Below are 20,708 nucleotides of genomic sequence, written 5' to 3'. Positions count from 1 at the left end.
CAGATGTCTATTCATATTAATGTACAGAATTCACCTGCTTGCTGCTACTACTGCACATTCACCCAGTGTATATACTATATATATATATATATATATATATATATTTATATACTTGTTATTTATATACTTGCTCTCACTATATATATATATATATATATATATATATATATATATATATATATATATATATATATATATATATATATATATATTAGGGGTGCAACGATACACAAAATTCACGGTTCGGTTGGGTTCGATACTTTGGTGTCACGGTTCGATATTTTTTCGATACAAAAAAATGTTCATGCATTTTTAATTTGTCATTTATTAAAATTATAAATATATATTTTAACTCAAAAGTACAGTTTTTAAATTTAACCCTAACCCTTGTGCGTGTTTTTTATTTTGACAGCGAATGCGCACCTGCGGACCACTTATGTGCAGCCCTGGTTATTTAGCTCATCATATCGCAGCCACAGAAATTCTTTTGTCCATGAAACCATAAAGCTGCACTTTCTTTTTGCCTTATAGTCTGATTTGTCATAACTTCTCCGTTTTGTGGTAAGCTTTTCTTTGGCTGTCACTTCTTCACCCTGACCTGTCTTATTTGGCTCAGCAGAACTGAAATGCTTTTACACACGCACTCACATAAGCTCAGCGATTCTCTGCGCGATCAACCTCTCACATGTGTAAGCTGCGGGAGATTTCACTTGTCATGTTTGCATAGTAAGCTAACGATTAATAAGACGATGTCAGAGGAATTGGTGCACAAATTATCATCACTCACAGATCAGTGCTGTCGCTCTCTATACACAGTTCGCACGATTGCAAAGTGAAAGCAAAAAAACAAGCGCAAATTCAAACGCGACTTCAATATGTCACATATTGACAGTGGCTCACCAATGCCAATGACATAATTACCCAGCTACATTTCTGAAAGAATGCAAAAGCATTGACATATATTTTTCCTACAATAGCCCGACGGGCAGGGAAGAGAAAGATTTTGGTAGCCCGACTGAAAAAAATCGCTAGCTCCAGGACGTCGGGCTAGCGATATTGCGAGCCCTGTATCTGATTGAGGAATCACTCATCTTTGGAAAAGAGAGTTTATTACAGAGAAATGGCTCTTTCCAAAATAAAAGCTATACTATCCGCTTCTTCTGGGCTATATTCTCAGCAGCATAAGGAGAATCATGTGCTAACAGCTGTCTAAATGACTCGGCTAAAGTTAGTAGCATGCTTGCTTTTTTTTTGTCTGCTTCCACTTGTCTTTGCACTAGGATGATGTCGGCGTAAATGTGCAGTCATATTCGTTGTGTTCCCACTAGTGCTTTCAGGTTAATCTCGTTGAAATGACCTTAACGCCACAACACGGCAAATCTCCGTTAACGAGCTACCGCCGATCGCTCCGTGCATGGGGCTAGACGGCCAACACGTTAACGAGCTAACTGCGCTAACACACTAGTTCACACCAATGTAATTGAGCATTGCATGGCACATCCAACATACTGTTTTACTTTAGTCCATGACTCGTTTACCTTCAGGGTCATACGTCACATGAAAACCAAAATAATTCCAAACGCCAGATCTGAATGAGGTTCAATTTGCCTGTTGCAAGTAGAGCTTAACTTCTGTCTCGCTAGCTTGCCCTGCGCTCTTCCTTCTGACTATGCTGTCTGTGTTGAGCGCTCAGTGGATCTGCGCTCGACAGTGCAGCCTAGGCGGAGTAGTCGAACGCAGATTCACTGAGCGCTCAACACAGACAGCATCGTCAGAAGGAAAATTGATAAAATAAATTACAAATGTTGTATTGTTCGATACATATGCGTACCGAACCGAAAGCACTGTATCGAACGGTTCAATATCGATACGAATATCGTTGCACCCCTAATATATATATATATATATATATATATATAATGTTCTTCCTCTACACCCCCCCCCCCCCCCCCCCCCCCAATTTTTGCACATGTCGAGGAGCGTGTCAGGCTACATTTCACTGTGTGTTATACTTGTATAACTATGCATGTGACAAATAAAGAACCTTGAACCTTGAACCAACACAAAAGAGTACAACAGTCACAAACTCAAAATGATTACTTGACCTGCTACAACACAAAACCAAAAGTAGCAACAAATAACCACAACCAAGTGATCTGTTGTCTCCACCACACAAATGGTCACATACAAATGGCCTTATACCACAATAGGTTACTTTAATGCACAAGGTTCTGTAAAGCAAGCATACTAGGCTCAGCACCCCTCAGTGTTATTACCTTCACCTGGCCAACAACACTCACAAATGATCCAACAAAAGTAGCCATATTCCCCACAACACTAAAGGTCACAGCACAAAACACTCACCTCATGAGGATGTCATTAACATCCATCAACACTGACATATTAGATGCACACACATGATGTACACACTATGCCAACTTAAAAACAGCCTACCTGCCTCACCCATGAGACCATAGTTAACAAATGTCTTAATCCCCTGCCAAGTTTGGTGCCACTGGTTCACTTTGAGCAACTCCCAACCTAAAATGCTAAAAACAATAAAACTTTACCTATTTAGTCTTCAGTGATGTACTGGGCTTGAGGCAACTTGAAACGCAAACTCAAGGGCAGGCAGCAGACCAGGGGTACAGTCCCGCACCAAACCCTGAAGCGTACCCACACCCAGGATAACCACCAAACACAACAAATTAAAACAATAAAGCAAAACAACAAATAAGTGCTTCGCTGGAAGGGCAGCACAGCCACCCAGCTGAAACACACTTACTAAAGGGACGTTGCTCAATCACAGTGAACACCTTCACTCACCCACTTAAAAGCAATAAAAAAAAACCTGATATCCAGTCTCCACAAAAATGTCCAAGCGATCCCGGACGAGCCCCCATTTATGTTACGACCCGGCTCAAAAGCCGCAACATAAAAAAAAAGAGATGAATACCAGAGTGTTAGTGAGAAGAGGTTTTATCTTAAAATGGAATACCAGGTTGGCTAAAATGGCTGGTGCGACCAAGGCAAAGACAAGTGGGCTCCCGGGAAGATTGCCTCAGGTATGCTGTTATCCACACCTGACTAGGTGTGGCCAATTCGCACCAGCTGAACACATTGAGATGATTAGGGGCTGCAGAGGGATGTAACAATGCATGTATGGTTAGTTATCCCCCTGGATGCCCTCTGTCATCACAGCTGAGAGGAAGAAAAAGGACTGTATTAAAAATTATCAGAGTGCTAAAACAGAGCTTTTCCCTGTTTGCTAATGATAAAGGATATTCTTTAAATGAAAGATAAATCAAAATCTCCACTCACAAAGAGAAGAACAAAATCAGCATTATCTCAGGGTAGGTTAATTAGATAAAAATAACTGATGATTATTATTATAACATGAATGCATTATTATTAACCGTTATTGTCCTTTGATTTTGCTTTGCACTTGCCAAATTGCTTTAATAACATTTCCTGCAATTAAAGTCTAAATTGTGGACACTTTTTAACCCTTTGTGAAACAGTAAAGGAAAATATCTAGGTATTCATCTTTAATAGTGCAAATACCTTTTACAGGTTACTCTGGCCCTTTAAATACAACACTTCCTTGCGGCCTACTGTCCAGACATGTAAAATCATTATCTGCTGGGTAAAATTCATAAGATCAGAGGTTAGGACTTTTTTAGCAGACAGCCTAAACAGACTTGTATAGGGGTCGTGGGTCCTGTAGATGGACCACTTGTTTTGAAGTCCAATGCTAGCTATTAACAGGCTGTGTGCTGCTTTCTGAAACAATGCATGGATGCAAAAACTACAAAGATGTGAAATTAAAGCTATCTCATCTAATCTCATTTTACTGTTCAGAGAGTATGGACTGAGATGATGAGATGAGATAGCCTTTATTTGTCAGTTGCAAGTCTTTTGCCCACAACCGAGATGACAGACCTTGCCAACCGTACATACAATACACAAACATCACATTGGGGAGACAGGTGTGTAACATAAAAGGATAATACAGGAATGCACAGATATCAACACATCACAGCACAATAAACACAGACAGCAACATGGGAAAGAGTTCCAGTGTGTACATCTGATCTGGGACCGCTGCAATCTTCGACTGCGCCTCCAGCTGACCCGATGTCCACATCATGGGGGAGGTAAGCGTTGGAGGTGGCGTTGGATCCGGGGTAGGGAGGGTGATGCGTCAGTGAGTGCTTATCAGTATATGTATGTGTGTGTGCGTGTCCATAGTTCAGTTGAGACAGTGTCCTTCGCCCCGCCAGGCTAAGTAAACAGTCTTCCAGCCAACCCAGGTGGCCTTGCATAGAATGGGAAGGAACAGACTCAACACAGTCGTTATCAGGGAGTTTTTGTTCAGCTCCGGCCTTGCAGCTGGCGCCAAAGGGGTATCCGCATAAGTGATGGTATTTTTACTTTAGTGCGAACAGCTCTAAGCGCTAAGAAGTTACCATCAGTGATTTAGGACATAGTCCACAAACTTGCAGCCCAAAGGCATTATGTAACAAAAGGTAGTGGTATCAAGTTGTTAATGACTGGACGGAGTCTAGCGGTTTGGTTGTGTCACGAATGTTATAAGCTGGTTTAATCCTCCAACTTAAGGAATGTCTGTGGTAATTTGTACCACTTGTTTAAACATTACAACTTTCACCAAACTATCAGGAATCAGTCACCACAGCTATTTACTGCCACTGGTCAGTTAGAATAGGTAACATGCACTAAATAGCTTATTGTCATATCATTACATGAAGTAGCAAAGCAACACATTTCTTAGTTGCTTTTTCTCCACAGACTCATAGTTAACCCACCAGATCATATACTGCGTGTTGCACACAGACATCTGCTAAATGTGACACTGTACTTGCTGTATATAAAGTATGCATAGCATATACATTTTAACATGAAAGGCTATAAGGAAGGGGCGATCGTGGCTCAAGAGTTGGGAGTTCGCCTTGTAATTGGAAGGTTGCCGGTTCGAGCCCCGGCTTGGGCAGTCTCGGTCGTTGTGTCCTTGGGCAAGACACTTCACCCGTTGCCTACTGGTGATGGTCAGAGGGCCCGGTGGCGCCAGTGTTCGGCAGCCTCGCCTCTGTCAGTGCGCCCCAGGGTGGCTGTGGCTACAATGTAGCTGCCATCACCAGTGTGTGAATGGGTGGATGACTGGATATGTAAAGCGCTTTGGGGTCCTTAGGGACTAGTAAAGTGCTATATAAATACAGGCCATAAGGACTGACTCACTTTTCAAGCCAGACCCTGTATTTAAAATCTCAGTCTCATCTCTCTCAGTCTCAGTACATCAACTCAAATCTTTATTGAACATCATGGTGGCGCTGCAGCTTCATAGCCGATTTGGCTCTGCATTATGGAAAAGACCTACGCTAGCTATGAAAATTATGAAAGTACTAGATTTTTGGACTGTTCAGAAAGCCGACAGAAAGAGGCCATCATTACTTTAAGTTCTCCTTCACAAATGCTGCCACTGCTGTGACAAACACTAACACCCACATACAACATTTGGACAGAGTTGTGTTTATTGTTTTCTTTGTGTAAAGAGGATTCACTGTGCTAAAACGTGTGGGTTGATATCATATGTTTTCCTGAAGCCACAGCAGGTGTGAGAATCCTCTGAATCAGCCATAGTGTGCATACATATGTGTGTATATTTTTTGATTGTGTAAATGATCTTAATCGGCCTCTTTTTCCTTTTTCTTCCTCACTCTCATTCTTGCCTCAGTCAAAATCATGAGTAAATACAATTGAGTTTTATCCACAAAGGCTCATATTTTCAAAATGTTGCAACACCTCTCTCTGTATAATATGTTCATCTCTGAGCTTCTATATTGATATATCATTAAAAATTACCGACATGAGCATACACTTGAGTCTTTGCCCCAGCTGCAAGAGAGGTGTACCACCGGCAGAAATGGTGACTTGCAACAGCGGATGTGACATCAATTGGACATCAACTATGTGGCAGGCATCGAACAGTGGGTGCAATTCGGCCCTAACCCCTCTACATCATACTTGCTTACTTGCCAAGGTGGTTAGTGAGCAAAAACAAATCTGTTAAGAGGGCTCACTTACTTGCTAATGGTAGCTTTATTTCTTCAAACGTTCAGATCATAACTAATCTAAGAGCAGTCAGAGCAAATCCTGTGGCTGCTAGTTTAGCACTAGACACCCATTAAAGACCAGAAGTTTATCCACAAATGTTGTCCTTACCACTTGACAAGCTCATGTCTTTGTTAATGGACACATCCATTAAAACAAACAGGGGTTACAAATTCCAATGAGTTCTGAGTTAAGCGCAGTGAAGTCGGATTTCAGATATAATAGCAAGTTTGAACTGAAAACCACATTAAACTCCAATCTCACTTCATTTCTGCTTAATGACTTGGTATTCAACACTATTTAGCTGCTAGTGCACTGTGTGACATGATAAAGTGCAGCTTTTCAGATGAAGATAATAGTAAAACTAATAAAAAGTGTTTTTGTCATGGTTGTCTGTCTCCACGGCTATCTCACTCAGGGTCATGTTTGTTACTGTTTCTCTCTCCATCTAGCTCCTCTCCACCTGGGTGGAAATCACTGCAGGAAGGGCTGGGTTTAAAAAATCGATTTCCCCAATTTCAATCAATTTCGATTGAAATAATGCAATATCGATTCATTAAATCCTGAATCAACTTTTAAATATAAATGTATTTTGCCAGAAATGCCAGGATCTCAGGTTAAAGCTCACAAAACTGTTTCAACAACCTCCAATCAACTAAAACAGTAAATGATTAAAGAGCAAGTAAATGGATTCCTCAAAAATATGTAAACAAAGCGTGTATCCCCCTGTCCCGTCAGGTGCTGAAAGCCCACATCTCACAAACATCTCACAGATTCTGAAGCTGCAGGTTTCTTCACTCTCTGACCAAAATTCACTAAACCAGCAGCAAAAGAAGATCAAGACTTCACATTTGATAAACACTGTCGTTCCCTCTTACTTTGGCGATTTTGTTTCCATCACAATAAAACTCAGTGTACTTCAAGACCAGTTTACCATAAAAATGTCTATATTTGGCATTATTCACTTGCTTTTTACGCACCAGTCTACCGTTGTGTACAGCGTTGTTGCCCACAAAATGACCTTCAACAAGAAACCCTCATTTCTGCTATTCAACACTGAAGAAATTTAAACTCATAACAAATTATGACAAATTGCAAAACTATAAACTGTGTCTTTAATAAAACCTCTGTAACTTCACTTCAGCAGCATCAGGTAATGTTCATACAGGGAGTGCATAATTATTAGGCAGATGAGTATTTTGTCCACATCATCCTCTTCATGCATGTTGTCTTACTCCAAGCTGTATAGGCTCGAAAGCCTACTACCAATTAAGCATATTAGGTGATGTGCATCTCTGTAATGAGAAGGGGTGTGGTCTAATGACATCAACACCCTATATCAGGTGTGCATAATTATTAGGCAACGTCCTTTCCTTTGGCAAAATGGGTCAAAAGAAGGACTTGACAGGCTCAGAAAAGTCAAAAATAGTGAGATATCTTGCAGAGGGATGCAGCAGTCTCAAAATTGCAAAGCTTCTGAAGCGTGATCATCGAACAATCAAGCGTTTCATTCAAAATAGTCAACAGCGTCGCAAGAAGCGTGTGGAAAAACCAAGGTGCAACATAACTGCCCATGAACTGAGAAAAGTCAAGTGTGCAGCTGCCAAGATGCCACTTGCCACCAGTTTGGCCATATTTCAGAGCTGCAACATCACTGGAGTGCCCAAAAGCACAAGGTGTGCAATACTCAGAGACATGGCCAAGGTAAGAAAGGCTGAAAGACGACCACCACTGAACAAGACACACAAGCTGAAACGTCAAGACTGGGCCAAGAAATATCTCAAGACTGGTTTTTCTAAGGTTTTATGGACTGATGAAATGAGAGTGAGTCTTGATGGGCCAGATGGATGGGCCTGTGGCTGGATTGGTAAAGGGCAGAGAGCTCCAGTCCCACTCAGACGCCAGCAAGGTGGAGGTGGAGTACTGGTTTGGGCTGGTATCATCAAAGATGAGCTTGTGGGGCCTTTTCGGGTTGAGGATGGAGTCAAGCTCAACTCCCAGTCCTACTGCCAGTTTCTGGAAGACACCTTCTTCAAGCAGTGGTACAGGAAGAAGTCTGCATCCTTCAAGAAAAACAGGATTTTCATGCAGGACAATGCTCCATCACACGCGTCCAAGTACTCCACAGCGTGGCTGGCAAGAAAGGGTATAAAAGAAGAAAAACTAATGACATGGCCACCTTGTTCACCTGATCTGAACCCCATTGAGAACCTGTGGTCCATCATCAAATGTGAGATTTACAAGGAGGGAAAACAGTACACCTCTCTGAACAGTGTCTGGGAGGCTGTGGTTGCTGCTGCACGCAATGTTGATGGTGAACAGATCAAAACACTGACAGAATCCATGGATGGCAGGCTTTTGAGTGTCCTTGCAAAGAAAGGTGGCTATATTGGTCCCTGATTTGTTTTTGTTTTGTTTTTGAATGTCAGAAATGTATATTTGTGAATGTGGAGATGTTATATTGGTGTCACTGGTAAAAATAAATAATTGAAATGGGTATATATTTGTTTTTTGTTAAGTTGCCTAATAATTCTGCACAGTAATAGTCACCTGCACACACAGATATCCCCCTAAAATAGCTCAAACTAAAAACAAACTAAAAACTACTTCCAAAAACATTCAGCTTTGATATTAATGAGTTTTTTGGGTTCATTGAGAACATGGTTGTTGTTCAATAATAAAATTATTCCTCAAAAATACAACTTGCCTAATAATTCTGCACTCTCTGTATGCTGATTCATGGTTTTCTTCAGATTCTGTTCTACAGCAGGAAGTTAAGGGTTTTCAGAGTTTATTTAGATTATGCTTCAAAATATCTGTCCCAGTAAGTACCTGGCATGGCTGCCAGGGTTTGCTACTATGTTCCTACAATCATACAGAGTATGACTTTATGACTGATTTGTCTTACTCACATACACTAACAAACAACAATACAATACAATACAATTTTATTTATATAGCACATTTAAAAAACCACAGGTATGCCAAAGTGCTTCACAGAATGAGTTAAGAGCAATAATAAATACAAATATAAAATACAAAATACAAATAAAATATACTAACAGGCGGGTGACATAACTAACCAATAATACACCAGGCATAGTAGGCACCAGTGAAGTCCACACACAATGCTGAAGGTTAAAACATTATAAACATTAACAAAGTGATAAAGATAAGTTCCAGTACACTAAAAATGTGGGCTCTAGGAGGCGGGCAAAGCAAGACTAAACAAATAAGTTTTTAATCGAGATTTAAAAGATTGAATTGAATCAGACGCCCGAATAGCTAGGGGGAGGTTATTCCAGAGGTAGGGTGTGACAGCGGCGAATGCGCGGTCACCTCTGGTCTTGAGCCGAGATCTAGGTCTTAAAGCACCTGGGAGTTATGGAGCACTGAGATCGGCCAATAAAACTAACGTATCTACCACACCCACACACAGATCCACTGGTTACTATGGATGTACAAATATAAATGTGTGAACATTTGTCCGCAAGTAAGGTGGCAGATTGTAATTTGGTGAATGAGAGCAGGGAGTCAAGCCCTTCAAATGCGAGTAAGCTGCATGTACTAATTTGTGATTTCCCATGAACAGGTCTCCAGGGTAAAGGCAGCAATCATTAACAAAGTCTGGAGTACATTATTCCAAAATGCACATTCCTCAGTCACCCTGCTGCACATGGAGAAATACAAGACTAAGCTGATTTATATTGGCTGTAACAGTATACCTTGAGTAAAGTAACAAGACAACAGCTCCTGCTGGTGAAAAGAAGATCACTGTCTCTGCATTAAAAAGCTGAGAAAGACAGGAATATGAAACAAGAAGAATAGTGATTTTTTTTCTTACCACTGATCCTTAATAACATGCAGGAGAAATCTGCATGACACCCATGGTGATGAATTACTTTAACCAGTTAAATATGCATTAAGCATAATCCCTGCACAATCAAGCACTAGTTGTCATGAGTGCAGGGTTCAATCACAGTGAGCTGATTTCCTGACAGTGAGATTGTGAGCTTCAGAGTCAGTACATCTCACAAAGCATTTAGTAAATATTTGGTGACAGTCTTGCATGAATAGCTGGGATGTTGTCTGACATACTGCCATATAGAAATTGCCAATTTTTCCAGATGGAGTTTCTAATTCAGCATGTTCAACTGTGGTGGGATGTACTAGAGAGATACTTACAAACAGTTCATAGGGGGTTTGGGCTGTCACTTACACTGAGCATTTGGCAAGGCAGAGATGGCTCTGTCCTGTCGTAGCTAAGTAATTGTGTGGTTTGGTGGAAAGGTTTAACATCCATCCATCCATTCTTTACTGCTTATTTGTTGTAAATTTTCAAAAAGTGCCTCAGAAGAATGTGAACATGATGTCAACAATTTCTGTGAAGCCTAAAAGTGGGCCTTTGAAAAAAAACACCTGCGTGTTTGATTACATGTAGGGGTCCATTCGAGACAGACAGCCATAGAAACAAATATACAATAAAACGAAATGTGAAATATCCTTGATTTAAGTTCAAAATAACAGTTTTATCAATGCAATAAAGTTTTGGTTTGGGGGTCCGTATGGAGGCCAAAACATAAACAAAAAAGTAGAAAACTCTTGCCTTGGAGACTAAACTTTCCTGAGCAGCAGCAATTGAGCATGTCACTTATTACTGTGTAGACAATCTGCCTGCCTTTGTCTCAGGATGCCTTCTCTCTGCAGACTGAATGAATATCTAGCAGATGGCAGATCCTCCTTGGAGAGAAAATGACTTATGTGATGGCTAACCTGAGCTGGATAAAGAAGTAAACACAATAGGATCCACCAGCTGGTTAGTGCACCAGAGACTCCGAAAAACAAGTTTGTGTGCTAGCAGAAATTTCTAATTGATTTGTATTCCCCTGACACACCAGCTGCTGATACCAGTGTAGTGAAACCAAGTCTCAGCCTTCATCTGAGGTAGACTGCTGATTTTGAAGAGCAACAAAATGGTTTATTGTAATGTCACAACTTAGAATTACCAACCAGTGTTAGTTGAGGCCAAGGTGATGACCTACACTAACACTCTAGAGCAGGGGTGTCCAACTCCAGGCCTCGAGGGCTGGTGTCCTTCGATAACACCCAGGGTCAGCACACCTGAATTAGGGCTGCTCGATTATGGCAAAAATGATAATCACGATTATTTTCACTGAAATTGAGATCACGATTATTTGACGATATTTATTTAACCCTTTAAGACCTACTATAGAACCAAGTCCACCAGAGCTTATATTATTTTTTTACATGCTGTAGTGCCATTTGTGGGAGCATTTCAAGTTGCTATACATCAATACAACTGTTATAGCCCATATTTTAATAATATGTATGCATTAAGTCCATAGTAATTACATAAATTGCAAAAAAGTGCAATAAACTACAAAAAAAATTGAAAATTGCTTTTGTTTTGTTTACATATATTTCTACTTGGAGAAATTTAAGAGGTTTATCCCTCAAAACTTTAAATACAATAAAGTTGCAAAAAATAGTTTCCCACCACAGGAAATTTATTTTGAGTGTCTTCATAGTTTTATTTTGGAGATACAGCAATTTTTATATACTGCAGGAAAAACAAAAAACAATCCTATGATGCAAATTTGCAAAGAAAACAGCATGTGCATCATTTCACTGTGGGAAGTGTTACGAACAGCTGATAGGAACGGCAAAGCGTGTTTCTGGAATATTATGTTTTTGTTCCTGCAAGCGCTTTTTATGCAATTTTTGCAAAGCTATATGTGGAACGAAACCGTGACCGAGGACAAGCTGATGGCATAAGATGTAAGTACAACTCCTCCGGTTTCATATGCAAAACAAATTATTGCGCTAGCTTACATGGTTCAGGTTCTACAGGGATTTAAAAATAGTTACGCAAAACGGAGCGTGCTGCTCTGACCGGCTTTAAAGGGTTAACAATGACTTTTAAAAAATAATATAAAATAGTGTGCAACACCACTGAAGTTTTTTTTTTTTTAATTCTCTTTTCAACCAACGGCAGTCACTCTCCAAATAACTTCTGCTTAGCTTTCCGAGCTTCCCTCGGGTCCTCTTAATCAGCGGTCGCCAACCTTTTTTGCGCCACGGACCGGTTTATGCCCGACAATATTTTCACGGACCGGCCTTTAAGGTGTCGCGGATAAATGAGGGAGGGGCTAATAATCGGCTCAGTCATTTTTAATGATCGTTGAAAGCCCAGATCGTAATCGTGATTAAAATTCGATTAATTGAGCAGCCCTAACCTGAATCACATGATTAGTTCATTACCAGGCTTCTGGAGAACTTCAGGACATTTTTAGGAGGTCATTAAGCCATTTAAATCAGCTGTGTTGGATCAAGGACACATCTAAAGCCTGCAGGACTCCGGCCCTCGAGGCCTGGAGTTCGACACCTGTGCTGTAGACTCCAGGTTTCTAAGATTTTTAGAGCTGAGTACAATAAGCTCAGTTTAATCTGAATTTAGAAGGCAGGAAATAACTGGTCATCCAGGTCTTTATGTCTAAAGACATACCTGCAGATTAACTCACTGTGTGTCTCATCTGGCTTCATGGATAGATAAAGCTGAGTAAATCTGCATTATATTTAAGATTCACACTCTGATCAATAGTAGGACTTCTTTGAGCAGTCTTATGGGAATGGAGTCTAATAAGACACATTCATGATTTAGCGGAAGTGATTATTGAAATTTACTCAGAAAGATCAATTAGAGAGACGAAATAAATATTAAGAGGATTGAAGGTAGCTGTATGTAACGATTGATCCATTAGATGTTTATGAATACTGTCCCCTGTAAAAGTTAACATTTTGTTTGTGAAGAAATTCATGGAGTTATTACTAGTTAAGGTTAATAGAATGCTGGCTCAGGAAGAAGAAGGTACCATGTCGAAAGGTGAGACTCACTGCAGCCAGTAAAAAGTCTAAATAAAGTCTGAATAAATCCAGAAATACACACAATTCTTTAGCCCAATCTCTCAGCTTTACAGTAGTGGTATAGCTACTACATTCAGTTCATTTTTTTTAATTTGTGAAAATGTCACATTTTGCCAAAATACAGCACTGTCATGACCTTCCTGGTCTGATTCAACTTTGTATCTGTTTCTCTCCTCCTGGACCTGTGAGTGTTTGTGTGCACGATTTAATCATGCCTTTGTTTACAGAGGAGGAGTCCCTCCCATGCACCTGGTGTTGATGAGCACACTCGTGTCTCACCTTCTGATTCTTCTGAAAGACTTTGTTACACGGACAGTGGGCAGTTGACATTCTTTACTGGAACTTACCATTATTCTCTTTTGTGTAGGAAAATCATCTTCCAAGACAGAGGTCTGAGCAGAATGTTGTTTGCACCCCAAAGATGTTTGCCTCTACATATTACTGGATTATTATTATTTGTTCTAAATAAAGTTGAACTTTTATTCCAAGAGTCTAGTATTTATGTCCAGCTTCCGTATCACAGACAGAACAAAGACCACTAAGATGGAGCTCAGTTGGAAAGACACAAATAGATGTTTTGGGACAACAGTGCCGTGCTTCAAAAGCTCACATAGATGTATGTCTTATTCACGGCTGGAGTCTATGCCAGCTGCCATAGGGTGAGAAGCAGGGTACACCCTGACACAAGGCTAACAAATGACCATTCACACTCACATTTACACCTGTGGGGAATTTAGAATCATCAAGTAACCTAACCCCACTAAGTGCATGTCTTTGGACTGTCAGTGGAAGCACGAGTACCTGCTGACCACTAACCACACCACGCCACATACAACTTCAGTCGACCTACTCCGGGGAGCCATCTGGCCTAGCCTACCTCCAGTTTTTAAGCAGTGCTTCACTCTCTACATTTACTAACTTAAAAAGTTATAGATCAAAGTCGTTCTGTCTCGAAACGTTTGTTAAAAAATGGAAAAGGAATAACAAACAATAAGAGGAGGAGAGGGACAGGTGCTGCTAGGGCGAGACAGACGTCTCTCACTGAGTCCATTAGTGCTGCAGGCAGGCAAGGTGTTCAAATAGCACAACTTCAAGTTTTTTTTTTATTTCTATATGATAATTCTGCATTATTAAGCAATAAGAACAAGTAGTCTGATGTCCTGTAATCATTATGAAGCTCTATTATTACAATTACATAATACAATTCTATATTGTATTATGAAATACAATGAAACATTAAGTTTTTGTACAGAGTATCAGTATCGGATCAGTGTCGTCGATACCACCCTGAATATTACTTGGTATCGGATCGGAAAGGAAATCAGTGGTACCGCACATGACTACTGCTTACATATGACAACGTTTCCACATAAAAGGGATTAAACCTGATTCTTTGATCCCCATGATAGAACAGAGAAAACCTAAAACCCTAAAAAAAATAAATTCTTTATTCAATCATCTTCCAGAAGAGAGAGCCCTGCACAGCCCAAAGCCGGTTGCAGAATCTCTAACATTAGAAGCCAAAAATGTGTCTCATAAAGGCGTTATTTTGGTCCTTTACACGGCACACATAGTTTCGATAAAAACAACTCCTTCTGTGTTACTAGTTCCGCTTTTTCTGTCTGGTTTCCTGTTCTTAATATTGCCCCTGCAGCTCTACACTAAACTTCCTGTTTTTCAGTCTGGCTGAGCACTTGGTTTGTGAGTCAAAGTTGGCCTTGCTTTACAGGCCTTTATTATTAAAATATATAAAACAATATAATCAGAAATTAAGCACTAGGAATATATATTTATTCCGTAACAAAGGGGAGACTGAATTCTCAGGAGCATCCTAGCTGTACATAAGACTCACTGAAGATCATTTTGAAACTTAAGTACAGCAGTCAAGCACAGGATTTGTTTACTAGTTGCAATTTATTTGTCTTTATATATTTTCTTTGTCTCTCTTTTTATTCGTAGTTCTAGTCTAGTAAATGTTTCAGTGTATTCAGGAATTTGAACTTGAGTATTTCTTGGGAATGGAACAAAATAAAGAAAAAACCTGATGCAGTCTTGTGCAACTACCAACTGCCTTCCCAATGATTTACTCCTCAGAGAAAATCAAGAGTAAGACGAACATGTAACCAGAGGATGTATGCCTCAGTCTTGATGTGACCAATGAAACCAGCAGACAATGGGACTTGAATTGGTATTCTACAGAGCCCTGCTGCACTCTGGTTATAGTGAGGGGACTGGAAGAAGACAGATGAAATATGCAATATATGAAATATAAATACATACCAACTGTATGTTGGACTACCATTAATATTCATGTCCAACAAAGATTTCTCAGAGTTCATGTATCAATGTGTAAGAAAAACAGGCAGGAACAGAGCAACCTGGCAGTCATTCGATTTGATCTCAAATGTAACCTACGGGGACATCACCCTCCTAAATAGCTGAAACCAAACTAATCCCAATAAGCATTTGCAAAGACTGGTGTTGCCTGTAACCTGACACAGTAAATTTATTCAGCCTGTTAGCTCTAGTCCCCTGGAGCCTGTTTCCAATCAGTATATGTGCACCTTCACTGACAATAAGGTATTGACTGAAATAAATTATAGACCTATTTACTTAATGAGTTTGGTCAACCTACTCGAACAATAATAGAACAGTAATTATGGTGATGCGAATCAGAAACCTCCAAGCTACTATTTATTGTACATGTACATTTGAGTACAAGCTATACTCAGGTTTTCTTACTATTAGAACTAGAGACATGATTGGCAACTTAATGAAGTAAAACTATAAACTACTTGCTCTGAGATTCATCACATATATAAAATAGGGAAGAATCCTTTGTTAACAAAGTGAATTTGATGAATCCATGTCCCGTTGCAGTTACTAGACATTGATGATCTACTGGATTATGGGAACTAAGACTAAGAAAATACTATTTAAATCTAAACACTATTACATTCAGTCACAAAATTCAGTTTGACTTTAAAGACCATTAAAGGCCCATGTGCAGTCTCTAACAAGACTGGCTGGAAGGGTTACTGATGACTGCATGAATTTAGACTGCCAGCAGTGCAATGGCAAAACATGCAGGTCTCTACCCTCAACTACAGTTTGTGGTCCTGTAACGAAGGGTCAAAGCTGTAAGATACTAATGCTCCTGTGATTTTGATCTCAAAGTTCAAGGCAAAATTATTTCCCTGATGAAGGAATAAAGACAAATGGCCTGTATTTGTATAGCGCTTCACTTAGTCCCTAAGGACCCCAAAGCGCTTCACACTACATTCAGTCATCCACCCATTCACACACACACTGGTGATGGCAAGCTACATTGTAGCCACACCCACCCTGGGGCACACTGACAGAGGCGAGGCTGCCAGACACTGGCGCCACCGGGCCCTCTGACCATCACCAGCAGGCAAACACGGGGTTAGTATCTTGCCCAAGGATATTTGTCATGCAGCCAGGAGGCAGCCTGGGATCGAACCACCGACCTTCTGATTAGTGGCGGACCTGCTCTGCCACCTGAGCTACAGCCACCCAACAAAGACCAAAGCAATGTGTATTTAGTCAGTACAAAGGTTGGGCAAGGTGTGGAACGTACACTAATCTCAAAAAAGGGATTGCATGGTTCTGCTACTTGTAAGATAAGCTTAGTGCTACAGACATTGTATTGAAAAGAAATTCAGTAATATGGTAATAAAACCTTTATTTTCTACAGTGATGATTTCAGAGGGGCAAACCAGTAGTGATTGCAGGGATAATGAGGCACCCAGGTACAAACATATTCCTTTTCAAATCAAAAGATACACACTATAGAAAAAAAGTAGGACTGAGCAACTCATTGTGTATTACTTAACTGTAAATTGTATATGAAGAGCCGAGTGCATTGTAAAAATATAGTAAAAAAAATTAAATAAATGGGGACGTCTGGTTAGCAGATGGAGTAGACAGATGTGTGGGCGACTTGCTCCAGCTTAAATTCGATTGTTTTATATAATAAAAAACTGGTTACTGATGTAAAGGGGAAAAAATGAAACAGCAAAAAAGGGAAACAGAAGTGCAAGAGGCAAATATTATAAACAAACCATGCCAAAATATCAAGAGAAAAGCAGCATGACTTCGAAAACCAGCGAAGTAGCACCACAAGCTAACTCCAGTCTACCTGAAATGCCAGGACTGGCATAACATAGAGCAACCTTCTGGAATTCATAGAAGAGCTCAAGTCTAAACTCAAACAGGATAATGACTGTTAGGTTTTGTATTGTTGATTGTCATTTATGCTTAGAAATATTTACCCACATATGCTTAGAAGTGTATAATCATTTGTAGATTGAAAGAATGTCTCATCCTAGGAGGTCTGTAACGGCTCTGTGTAGCATGAAGGGGGAGTGCGTTCACTCCTCTACAGAGTGTTCTGGCGTAGATCACACCTCCTAGGAGAGGTCGTATCTTCTCTTGCTGATATATGGTATAGCAAACACACTTATATCTGTTTAAGTATAAGAGCCCTTTGTTCAGATAGATCTGCTAGACGCCTGGCACCAGCTAGCACCAGAGTCTTCACAGGGTCACACCTTGACCTCACACACACACACACACACACACACACACAGAGTATTCTTTGTTCACATGTATACCTATGTAGACGTCATATGTTAATGAACCTATGCATATTCATGTAACCTCAATAAAAGGAGTGCTATGGGGAGCCTGGCTGAGAGTCTGACGGTGGTCAAGTGGTGGAACGACACTCGGCCCCAGCCAGGTCTCCCTCATGCATGAGTAAAACAGAGAACTTTGCCTACTCGTGTCTTGCTTTGCAGTGTAATTATATTGTCCTCAACGTTCCAGCGGATAGGTACAAGCTACAAACCTATCATTAATTGGTCCTTCGATGCCGGAGCCCTGGAATCGCATTCACCGAGGGGAGGAGAGGCACGCTGAAAGACTGACGTCAGCCAGGAAGTTCCTGTGGATTCGCTGTCTGTCTTTTCTCCTCGATGAATGGCGATCGGCGGGATTCGAGGCTGATATTACACGCTAAGCAACGCCGAGTAAGTTTGAAGAGGCCGACTCTATAACCGTGTCGTTGTGCAGTCTCCGCCATTTTGTGAGGCGTTGAGAAGTTCGCTGCTTTGTGGAGCGATAACTGGGTTAGTGTCCCGAAAAAGAAGTTTTGGTTAAATCGCCCAAGGGTCCCAAGCGTCCGGTGAGTGTCCGGTTTTGAAATCGCCCTGGGTGTGTGTCCCGAGCGTCCCTTCATTGGGTTTTGTCGCGCGACTGGGTGAGCGTCCCACAACTGGGTCAGGGTCCCGAGCGGTCCGGTGTGAGTCCGGAGTAGGCCTATTTTGTGTTGTTGTCATTGTTATCGTCGTTTTTGTTGTTGTTGTGTGTGAGTGTGTGCGGAGCAGAACACGTGGTCTGTGACACCGACTGTTGTTGTTATAATTGTTTCCTAAGCAACCGGGGGTGTGTGGAGAAGGGCCAGCCCACATCAGCAGCACTTGAGATGTGCTCTGGTGGATGGCTTTCCCCCCACCCCCTTGCTGACACAAAATGTTAACTCTTTAGCTTGCCCTGATCGACAACAGCCTGTGTGCCAGACCATAGACGTAATTGCGGTGGATAGTTGTTAAAAGTAATCTACATTAAGCTTGTGGTTGCTCAAATTCAGTACAATGACATATGAGGTGAAGTGATATAGGTAAATATTTAAACTAATGAAGTGCATAGAGGCACTTGACCTGTGTGAAAGACTGTCGTCTTATTATGAGCCATTGTTGAGATATAGAGCACACCTGTGAAAACAATTAATATGCTGAACCCTGTATGAAACATCTAAAAGTACATGAGGGAGAAGCTGTATTGAATATGAAAGTGTAAGACTTTGCCACTGTGGGCAGAGCATGCAACTACTGTGTGATGTTGCGTTGCAGTTTTTTTTTTTTTCTGAGCTGATGAGCAAGCTACACGTTATCAGATCAAGAGCTGTCTGAGAACTACTCAAAGAGAGGGAAACAGAGAGTGTGCAGCGTTTCCATGAGCAGTTTTCCTGCACCTTGACTCGTGTGTGTGTAGCATCAGCATCATGTTTTTGTTTATTTGTTTTGTTGGGTTAAAAATAATTAAATAAACTGGTGATCATATTTATGGATCACCATGGTATCATCAGCCATGTGATTTATTTATGCAGATGAAAAAGTGAGTGTGAATGTGTTTGACATCACAGTGTTTCTGTGGGCTGTGTAAATGTAATTGCCTCTGATTGTGGAGAGCAGGTGATTCTGCAGGTCACCGGCTATTTTACAAAAAAAAAAGAGAAAGAATTTATATTTTAGATGAAAAATAATCATAGGGAAAAGGTTTTGTGTTGATCAGCCAAAAACAACCACAATTTCATTTTCTGCTTTTAAGAAAGGATTGTTCACAAAAACACACAGAGAGAGAGAGGGAGATGTGTGTTGATTAAGCAGTGATGATAATAATGAAAATGTCTTAGTTTGTCACTTTCAGGTGAAAAGCAGACCTGAATCAATTTTCCACATGCAGCGGTCGGAAGAGAATTATAGTCTAACATCATTGGAAACATGCAGGCCAAGTTTCTGGCTGACTTATTTACAGCGCAATGTGTATGTGTCTCTCAACCTCACAAGCAAGTGCTCACTCCTCCCTGAAGAATGCAGCTCCAAAGCAATAACATGATAAAGAGACAGCAGCAAGTCCTGAGCAAAGAGTCCCAGCAAAGCAGCAGCAATGTGGACAAACAGCATCAGAGGAGAAGAGCAAACCCATCATCCTGACTGATCGGATGAATGGCACTGTGTCTACAACAAGCTGAAACTTCACTGTGCATGTGAAGAAAACGTTTGAGGAGAACTGAACAGTTGGAGTTTGACATTTGCCACCTGCGGAGTAAAATGGCAAGAAGAGACAGTGGAACACAGGACAAAGCTGAAGGAGAACTGCCGGGACTGTTGAAGTGGGAGAGGACAAAAGAGTGAGAGGACAACAGAGTGAAAAGACTAGGTGAGAACACATAGGAATTATTTAATGTGGGAAATCAAAATTTGGGTTAGCAAACCTGGGGAAAAGAAAACTGACTGCTTAAGTGGGAAAATTCTGAAGGAGTCTGAAACATATACAAACATATACAAAATCACACAGAACATGCCTTAACCCTACTAATACAAACACAAAATAACTCATGAAGATTAGACATTTTAAGCGTGAGTCTGTTTATCATCTTGTCCAAGTCACCTCGTGTGATGCAAAGACCAGTGGAACTCATGGCACATTACATGCTCTGCTGGAGATGCAGCTCCACAGACATGCATTAAACCTGCCTAATAACACAAACACACATGCAATGAAGATCAGCTTGTTATCTTTCATCAGTGTTAAAATAGTGTCACTTTAGCAGACACTTGTTATCAAATACTGAATTTATCCAATGAGGAAAAAAAAATTGACTCTCTAGGTTGCAGGACAACAATTTAAACTTTTGTGGGGAAAAAGATTCTGGTTTGACCAACCAGTGATCAGACAATAAATTTAGTTGTTGATATAGTAAATTGGGAGAAGCTTCCTGCTTGATTAATGCAGCATAAGTAATTTACTGTATGAGGGAAATTGAT

General features: G+C 40.6%; 1 protein-coding gene across 1 annotated transcript in view; it reads right to left on the bottom strand.

The window, feature by feature from the left end:
* Nucleotides 1-20,708, bottom strand: part of LOC146631427 (receptor-type tyrosine-protein phosphatase gamma-like) — a 368,587-nt gene that overhangs the window by 145,156 nt on the left and 202,723 nt on the right. The gene's annotated exons all lie outside the window — the stretch shown is intronic.

Source organism: Diplotaxodon limnothrissa, linkage group LG5 (assembly GCF_057381915.1).
Source record: "Diplotaxodon limnothrissa isolate DT_005_m linkage group LG5, D_limnothrissa_male_GT1.1, whole genome shotgun sequence".
NCBI lineage: Eukaryota > Metazoa > Chordata > Actinopteri > Cichliformes > Cichlidae > Diplotaxodon > Diplotaxodon limnothrissa.
This window is presented reverse-complemented; position numbering and strand designations above follow the sequence as displayed.